We start from the raw sequence: 10074 nt of genomic DNA, 5'->3' as shown, positions 1-10074 counted from the left end.
AGTTCAACACGGAAAAATGCAAACATATAGCACACTATTAAAGACAAAACTGTTCCGATGAGCAGAGGGGCCATGTGCTCCGTGTGCATAGATCCCTGAACGTGGCTCCACGGTTTGCAGACCAAATGAGTACAAGTGGACTTTTGAGGAGGTAGACAGGCAACAGAAAGTCTTAGAAACGGCCATGAAATGGCCGATGAACTACTGTGTAAGGTATTGCACTTTAGAAGGAAAAAACAAGGTAGAACATACAATTCTAATGGTAAGGCACCGAGGACTACAGTAAAAAACAAAGATTTGGGAATAGAGATATATAATACCCTAAAAGAAGATTCAGAGGTAGATACAGAAGTAAAGACAGCATTTGGTACATTGGTCTTTCTAAATCAAAATATGGAGTATAAGAGATGGAATATTATGGTGAGGTTATATAAGGCATTGGTGAGGCCGAATTTGGAGAATTGTGTATAGTTTTGTTCGCCAAATTACAAGAAGGATATTAATAAGGTTGAAAGAGTCCAGCGAAAGTTTGCAAGGACATTGCTGGGATTTGAGAAACTGAGTTAAAGAGAAAGGTTGAATAGGTTTGGACTTTACTCCCTGGAACGTAGAAAAATAAGAAGAGATGTGATACAGGTATATAAAATTATGATGGGGATAGACAGACTGAATGCAAGCAGGCTTTTTCCACTGAGGCTACGGGACAAATGAAAATCAGAGGTCATGAGTTAAGGGTGATGGGTGAAAAGTGTAAAGGGAATTTTAGAGGGCTTATTCACGCAGAGAGTGGCGCGAGTGTGGAATGAGCTGCCAGATGAAGTGGTAAATGCGGGCTAACTGCTAACATTTAAGAAAGAACTTAGACAGGTTCATGGATGAGAGGTGAATGGAGGAATATGGTGCAGGCGTAAGTCTGTGGGACTAGGCAGAAAATTGGATCGGCACAGCCAAGAAGTGCCAAAAGGCCTGTTTTAGTGCAGTAATCTTCTATGGTTCCATGGTTTATAAATGAGAGACCATATCACCTCAAACGCCTAACGTTGTAATCCCTTCTGTTACGAGAGATACATAGATGGAGCCATAGAAGGCAAGTGGCGACTAAATTCTCGAACTCACTCCGACTGAGACTTGAAATAAACAGGACCAAAATTGAGTACAGTAACTTCTTCTCCATGGGCGTCTGTGGCAACGAATTCCACAGAATCACCCCTCTCCAGCAAAATAAATTTCTCCTATTCTCCGTTGTAAATGGACATACCTCCATTCGCAGGCCGTGTTTTCTAGTTTTAGTATCGCCCCCCCCCCCCCCCAACGTAAGAAGCTTTTCTCCACACCTGTTCTATTTAGGATCTTTAACGTTTGATAGGTTTCAATGAGGTCAAGGAGGGCAATCAGCGTTTTTAATGTTTTTTTAAATGTCAACAGGTAAATTCTGACTCTTCGACCGAAGTGAAAGGCGTTTCAACTTTTCACAGACACCTCGATCTCATTTGTTTATTTTGGTATAATCTCAGCCCATAAGGTAGATTTCTATTAATTACTGGTTTATTTTATAAACAAAAAGTATTTTTTGTTAACGTTTATGCTCCAAGTGCTGTCTATCCGGAGTCATTTAAGGATTTCTTTGTAGCTCTTCCAAATTAAATGAATATATGTTAATCGTGGGTGGAGATTTTAATTGATGTCTGAATCCGGTGATGGATAGGTCTGCTCCCAATCATGTACTTCTAAACAAATCTGCTAGTTTTATTAATTTACTTTAGCTGACTCAGGAATTTTAGAAATTTGGAAGTTGCGACATCCTAGTGTATACCATTTTGTTATATATATCATAACAACTCTAGAATTGATTACTTCTTTCTTGATTCTCGATTTGTTTCGTCTATAACTGCGTGTGCGTATGATGCAATCGCCATTTAGGATCATGCACCTTTGAAATATCAATTAAATTAATTGATGTAACTTTTTGAACGAGACAATGGCGGTTGAACTCTATTTTGCTACAGGATTAAAATTTTGTTAATTTTATTAAAGAACCGATTTATTTTTTTCTTTTCAACTAACTCAACAGAAGAGATTTCCGGTGGAATATTATGGGATACCTTTAAATCATATATCCGTGGAAAATGATTTCATACTCTACAAAAATTTAAAAACGAATTAATAGTGAAATGTGGACACTGTTTGATAAGAATAAAAACATTGAAAAAAATATTCCTGAGCTTCCAATCTGGAGCTTTATGAAGAGAGATTTGAACTTCAGATGCAACACAGTTTGTTAATAACATCCCCGATTGAAAACCATTTACTTAAAATTAAGAGTCAATGTTATATATGGTGATAAATCGAGTAAATTACTCGTCAACTACTGAAAGCTATTTTGGCGAAACGTCTGATTAGTAAAGTTCGTAGACGTGATATATTTTGCCAGTTTACCATGATAAAATTAATCAGTCTTAATTAATTAATTAAGCTGTTGAACGTTTAGCATTAGATGCACCCATTACTAAAGAGAAAATAAAGAAAGCAATTTTTTCAATGAACTCTGGTAAAGCAGCTGACCCGGATGGTATATATCTGAATTTTAAAAATCTTTTTCAGATTTACTTTCTCCCCGGTTATGTAAAATTTTTGAAGATGCTTTATTTATAGGTAAAATATCACAATCATTTTAGCATCTATTTATTTAATTCGTAAAAAAGACAATGATCCCACTGAATCTGCATCATACAGAAATATCTTTGTTGAATGTCGATTCTAATATCTTTACCGAAATATTGGCAATTAGATTTGAGAAGGTAAGCCACAAATTGTCTCCGAGGATCAGACAGGATTTATTAAAAATCGTTTTTATGTTAGGAGGTTAATGAATATTGCATACACTACTTCATCTTTTCTTTTTACAATATTTTATTCAGAAAAAAAACAAGATTTACATAGTGCAACACATATCTCAACATAACTTGTGTACATTCATGTACTGTAATAAAATTGATCAAAATTTATAGCATAACACAAAAAGGTATACCACTCTGTAATCAAGAATTTAAAGATGTCATACATCGTAAAGTGAATTTTTATACAAAAAAGTTAACCCCTTCCAGCTACCAAATAAATAAAGCTGATGGATGACAATGGATAATTAGAAAAAAAAGACATTCACTTAAGAAGAGAAGATAAAAATATACATAAAAGACTGTGCACTGTTAAACTTTATACATTGCAAAAGTAATTTAGGAAAGTTCCCCAAATATCATAAAAATATTGTTTCGAATTAAAGACTGAGCAGCGGATCTTTTCTAAATTTAATTAAGACATAATATCACGTAGCCATTGACGATGTGTAGGAGGGGTAGACTCCTTCCATTTAAGCAAGATTGCTCTTCTTGCTAAAAGAGAGGTAAAAACTAAAACCTGTAGGCTAGGAGTATTTAAAGTTATATCTTTATTTGCAATAATACCAAACAAGACAGTAAGTGGATTTGGTTCAGGTTGGACCCTAAAAATTTTTGAGAAGGTATGAAGTACTTCCCGCTAAACCTCTTCAATTGTAGCACAAAACCAAAACATATGATTAAAAAGGCATCAGCAGAGTTGCAGTTATTACAAAGTGGAGAAACATTCGGGAAAAATGGACAGTCTCTGTTTAGAAATGTAAGTTCTATGAACCACATTAAGTTGTAGAAGAGAATGACAAGCACAGATTTTTGATTTATTTGATTGCATCTATCATCAGAAATCTGACAATTTAGGTCATCCTCCCAAGATTTTTTTTATTTTATCTAAAAAGTCTTTTCTAGAATCAATCATCAAGTTAGAGGTACAGGTAATAGAACCATTAACAAAAAGGTTTTAAATGTAAAAGATCATCCAGTAAATTTTTATCAGGACATATAGGAAAAGTAGCTAATTGGAAACGTAGAAAATCTCTAATTTGAAGGTATGTGTAAAAATGTGTTTTTGGGTGTGCAAATTTATTTGACAATTGGTCAAATGAAGCTAGAGATCCTGAGATACACTTAATACACTTAATATCCCAAAACACTGAATACCTAGTTCATCCAAGTCTTTAAAGACTTTATCAGTCATGGAAGGGATACAAAATAATTAAGGAGAATGGGAGATGATCATGATGAAATCGCTAAACCAATTTTCTTTTAAAATTGAGAACTGATAATTAAATTTTGTTAACAATTATGTTATCTGTTGATTTATTTGCTGAAAAAAGAAGAGCATGATGCAAGAAGAGAGCCAATATAGGAATCTTTTATAGAATTATCTTCTAAGGAGACCCATGATGGGCAATCTTTACGATAAATATAATAGGAACAGAAAGTAATATTCCTTATATTGGCAGCCAAATAGTAAAACCTAAAATTGGGTGGGGCTACTTCATCTAATACTCCAGAATGTGTTATTTCGCCTGACGCCGAGAAGGCTTTTGACAGACATGAATTGGAATATTTATTTATATACTTGAAAATTTTAATTTTAGCCCAAAATTAATATCTTGATTTCAATTAATATATTATACACCTTTGGCTGCTGTATTTGCCAATAACCAGAGATTCCACTTTTTTAGGCTTTTTCGAGTTACTAGACAGGGTTGTGTTTTAAGCCCGTTACTCCTTTAAATAAAGCATCTTCAAAAATTCTACATAACCGGGGAGAAAGTAAATCTGAAAAAGATTTTTAAAATTCAGATATATACCATCCGGGTCAGCTGCTTTACCGGAGTTCATTGAAAAAAATGTTTTCTTTATTTCCTCTTTAGAAATGGTTGCATCTAATGCTAAACGTTCAACATCTTTAATAATTAATTAAGACTGATTAATTTCATCATGGTTAACTGGCAAAATACATCACGTCTACGAACTTTATTAATCAGACATTTCGCCAAAACAGCTTTCAGTAGTTGACAAATAATTTACTCGATTTATCACCATATATAACATTGACTATTAATTTTAACTAAATGGTTTTCAATCGGGGATGTTGTTAACAAACTGTGTTGCATCTGAAGTTCAAATCTCTCTTCATAAAGCTCCAGATTGGAAGCAATGGAATATTATTTTCAATGTCTTTAATCTTATCAAACAATGTCCATATTTCACTATTAATTCGTTTTTAAATTTTTGTAGAGTATGAAATCATTTTCCACGGATATATGATTTAAAGGTATCACATAATATTCCACCGGAAATTTCTTGTGTTAATTAGTTGAAAAAAAATAAATCTGTTAATTAACAACATTTAAATTCTGTAGCAAAATAGAGTTCAACCGCCATTGTCCCGTTCAAAAAGTTACGTCAATTAATTTAATTGATAATTTCAAAGGTGCATGATCCTAAATGGCGATTGCATCATACGCACACGCAGTTATAGACGAAACTAATCGAGAATCAATAAAGAAGTAATCAATTCTAGAGTAGTTTTGATATATATAACAAAATGTTAAACACTAGGATGTAGCAACCTCCAAATTTCTAAAATTCCCGAGTCAGCTAAAATAAATTAATAAATCTAGCAGATTTGTTTGGAAGTACATGATTGGGAGCAGACCTATCCATCACCGGATTCAGACATCAATTAAAATCTCCACCCACGATTAACATATATTCATTTAAATTTGGAAGAGGTACAAAAAAATCCTTAAATGACTCGGGATAGACAGCACTTGGAGCATAAATGTTAAACAAAAATACTTTTTGTTTATAAAATAAACCAGTAATTAATAGAAATCTACCTTATGGGCTGAGATTGTACCAAAATGGACAAATGAAATCTTGGTGTCTGCGCCTTTCACTTCGGTCGAAGACTCAGAATTTACCTGTTGACATTTAAAAAAACCTAAAAAACGCTGATTGCCCGCCTTGACCTCATTGAAACCTATCAAACGTTAAAGTTCCTAGATAGAACAGGTGTGGAGAAAAGCTTCCTACGGTGGGGCGGGGGCGAAACTAAAACTAGAAAACACGGCCTGCGAATGGAGGTATGTCCTTTTACAACGGAGAATAGGAGAAATTTATTTTGCTGGAGAGGGGTGATTCTGTGGAATTCGTTGCCACAGACGCCCATGGAGAAGAAGCTACTGGACACAATTTTTGTCCTGTTTATTTCAAGTCTCAGTCGGAGTGTGTTCGAGAATTTAGTCGCCACTTGCCTTCTATGGCTCCATCTTTGGCTCTCTCGTAACAGAAGGGATTACAACGTTAGGAGTTTGAGGTGATATGGTCTCTCATTTATAAACCATAGAACCATAGAAGATTACTGCACTAAAACAGGCCTTTTGGCACTTCTTGGCAGTGCCGAACCAATTTTCTGCCTAGTCCCACAGACCTACACCTGCACCATTTTCCTCCATTCACCTCTCATCCATGAACCTGTCTAAGTTCTTTCTTATATGTTAGCAGTTAGCCCGCATTTACCACTTCATCTGGCAGCTCATTCCACACTCGCACCACTCTCTGCGTGAATAAGCCACCCTAAAATTCCCTTTACACTTTTCACCCTTCACCCTTAAACCATGACCACTGATTTTTTTGTCCCGTAGCCTCAGTGGAAAAAGCCTGCTTGAATACAGTCTGTCTATACCCACCATAATTTTATATACCTGTATCACATCTCTTCTTATTTTTCTACGTTCCAGGGAGTAAAGTCCAAACCTATTCAACCTTTCTCTTTAACTGGGTTTCTCAAATCCCAGCAATGTCCTTGCGAACTTTTCTGCACTCTTTCAACATTATCAATATCCTTCTTGTAATTTGGCGAACAAAACTATACACAATACTCCAAATTCGGCCTCACCAATGCTTTATATAACCTCACCATAATATTCCAACTCTTATACTCCATATTTTGATTTAGAAAGCCCAATGTACCAAATGCCGTCTTTACTACTGTATCTACCTCTGAATCTTCTTTTAGGGTATTATATATCTCTATTCCCAAATCTTTGTTTTTCACTGTAGTCCTCGGTGCCTTACCATTAGAATTATATATTCTACCTTTTGTTTTTCCTTCTAAAGTGCAATACCTTACACAGTAGTTCATCGGCCATTCATTGCCGTTTCTAAGTCCTTCTGTAGCCTGTCTACTTCCTCAAAAGTCCGCTTGTCCTCATTTGGTCTGCAAACTGTGGAGCCACGTTCAGGGATCTATGGACACGGAGCGCAAGGCGCCTCTGTTCATCGAAACAGTTTTGTATTTAATAGCGTGCTATATGCTTGCATTTTCCGTGTTGAACTCCACTGTCATTTCTCCAACCATATCTGCAAGGGATGTCAGTAGAGCGGCAATGGCTTTAATTTCTGAGGAAAAAAAATGAGGAAAGTGCAAGACATGTGTATTGCTAAAAATGAAGAAGTACTCAATTCTTAAGAAATATTCAATTGTGGCCGAAAAGGGAACGTGGGGCTCTTGTAAAAGCTAAATAAAGTACAGACACTTATTTATCCCGGGATCAAAGAGAAATATAGGCACAGACATCGGTGCATGGTTAACCCTTGAATTCGTGATCATGTTGCCTTACGACTCCGCCAAAGTCAGGTTATAACTTAAATATATACAGCGAATTTTGGGCGATAGCCAGCAGCCAAATATACTCAGTGAGCGATTTCAGGAAGCATTTGTTGGATATTAGCCAGATTACGAAGGCTTCCGTGAGGTGCACAAAATTAGAACTGCACATCTGCTGTCAGTTCCTCCATTACCAAGACAGTTTCGCAGAACTGTTGACATTACCTCATTCTTGGTATGAGATGTTGCTAGCGTTTGTTAGCTTGCACAATCAAGGCAGAGTCTGCATCTTATCCTGTTGCCTCAGTTTTCAGCTAGTTAAGCGTAGCAACAGCATTTGGTTTTTGTACAATAAAACAAAGTAACTTAAGTAAATTAGGCCATTTGGCCCATTGAGTCTGCTCCACCATTTCATGGTGACTGATCCAATTTACTTCTCAGCCTCAATCCCCTGCCTTCTGCCAGAGTTCCTTCAAGCCCTGACCAATCAAGAACATCTGATAAAAATATACAAAAGGAAATCTTAGCCTTTACCTCCACGGCCGCCTGTGGCAAGGAAATCCACAGATTCATCGCTCTCTGGCTAAATTAATTTCTCCTTGTCTCTGTTCTAAACGCTCGTGCCAATCTTCTAAGTCGGTGTCCTCTGGTCTTCGACTCCCCAAACATGAAAAAATTTCCTCTCCACACCCACTCGATCAAGGAATTTAAATACTCAATAGATTTCAATGGGGTCACCCTTCTTCCTTATAAAGTTCAGAGTGTGCAGACCGAGAGATATCAAGCACTTCTCATATGAGGCCCTTCAAACTTGGAAACATTTTTTATGAACCTCGTTTGAACTCTCTCCACTTTGAGCACCATCTTCCTAAGATGAGAGGCCCAAAACTGTTCACAATACTCCACGTGAGGCCTCACCAATGCTTTATAAAGTCTCAGAATCACACCTTTCCTTTTGTATTCGAGTCGAAATGTTGACATGCATTTGCCCTCCTTGCTACAGACTCAACTTGAGAAAGTTACATCATCGGCACAACATTGCTGGCTGAGGGGTCGGGAATGTGTTGTAGATTTCTATGTTCAACCTGCAAATTAACCATTAGGGAATTAGGGAAACTCCACCCCAGCTAAACCTTTTGCTTTAGGGAGATGTCAATCGATAATTAGGAAATTACGATTAGAAATAACATTCATTTTAACAACTGGTTAATGCATTCGGGTTAGAACAAGGTCTTCAGGTATGTGTATAACTGGGATCGCTTTCACTGAAGGTGCGACCTCTACAGACGAAACTGTTTTACTTCATTTCAATTAATTTCGAATGAAATCTGACTGTAATTCCAACACATAGGAATGCCCATGGATACAGTTAGGACTAGGCTGTTTAACGCAATGCCAATAGTCCCAGGCGACAAAAAGATCACATAATATGTATAAATTAGAAAGATAGCAAGCATCTGTGGGATATCAGTAAAATCCATTAGCGGTTTATTAAATACGTGCGCTCGCGCGCGCACACACACACACTCACACACACACACACACACACACACACACACTCACACACACACACACACACACACACACACACAGTTATGCAGATTGAGGCCCCTGGGTATTTTGAACGTCACGGTAATCAACAATTGTTCACAACAGTGTTTGCCTTCTGCCGAGCGTACACTGGGGGGAGGGGGGAGCACAGTCTCCGGTCTGGGGGAGGCGCCACACCGTCCCTACCCTGCTCAGCTTCTTCATTTCGTCTCCCATGAGCAGCTCTCGCAGTTTACATGAACTGGATTGGATCTAATATCCCAGTGGTAAGGTTTGCCATTAGAACGGATGGGGAAGAGTGCTGGTAGAAACTTGATTTGCTGGGAGATGTAATCAAGAGCGCCATTACAGATAGTTAGTGGCTGTTGGTAGAAATGTTGTTCAGACCTCAGACAAAGTCAAGAAGCAAAAGGTTGAGCCTGCTGGGACTCATGTTCTGTGCTGCGACCATTTCAACTCAGGAAGTATATTTCGAAGGGCAGTTGCGCTCAGGTCAGGTGTCAAGGCCTCTCAGCCTGACACTGTAGATATTAGTGAGGCTTGAAGCAGACGGACAGTACCTTTTCCATAAGCTGTGAACGACGCACATAACCGACACTGTGACACGGAGATGTTCTTCAATGGGTCACTGAAAGTGTTTCGGTGTCATTGCCACAACCCACATGTGACATGAACACGCCCCTCATCGTGACACTGACACAGTGACAGGCTCTGCACCACAACAGGATCTCACCACTCAACAATACCAACACAGAGTCAGGCACTGCACTGTAACTCGAATACAGTCCTCCAATTTGTATAACCACCTACCTCTCCAAAACCACTCCTTGACTCCGTCACCCTACTCCTAGTCACTATCACACAGACTGCAGTGCACCACTCCCGTCTCCGTCACCCTTCCCTCGCCTACAAGCAGCCCAGTCTCCGTGACCCACACACTCTCCTGCACACTTCGCCGTCTCAGACATCGGGTACGTACCCATACGCCCTTCCCCGTCTCCCTGA

Source organism: Hypanus sabinus, unplaced genomic scaffold (genome assembly GCF_030144855.1).
Source record: "Hypanus sabinus isolate sHypSab1 unplaced genomic scaffold, sHypSab1.hap1 scaffold_835, whole genome shotgun sequence".
NCBI lineage: Eukaryota > Metazoa > Chordata > Chondrichthyes > Myliobatiformes > Dasyatidae > Hypanus > Hypanus sabinus.
Note: the sequence above shows the minus strand (reverse complement) of the source record.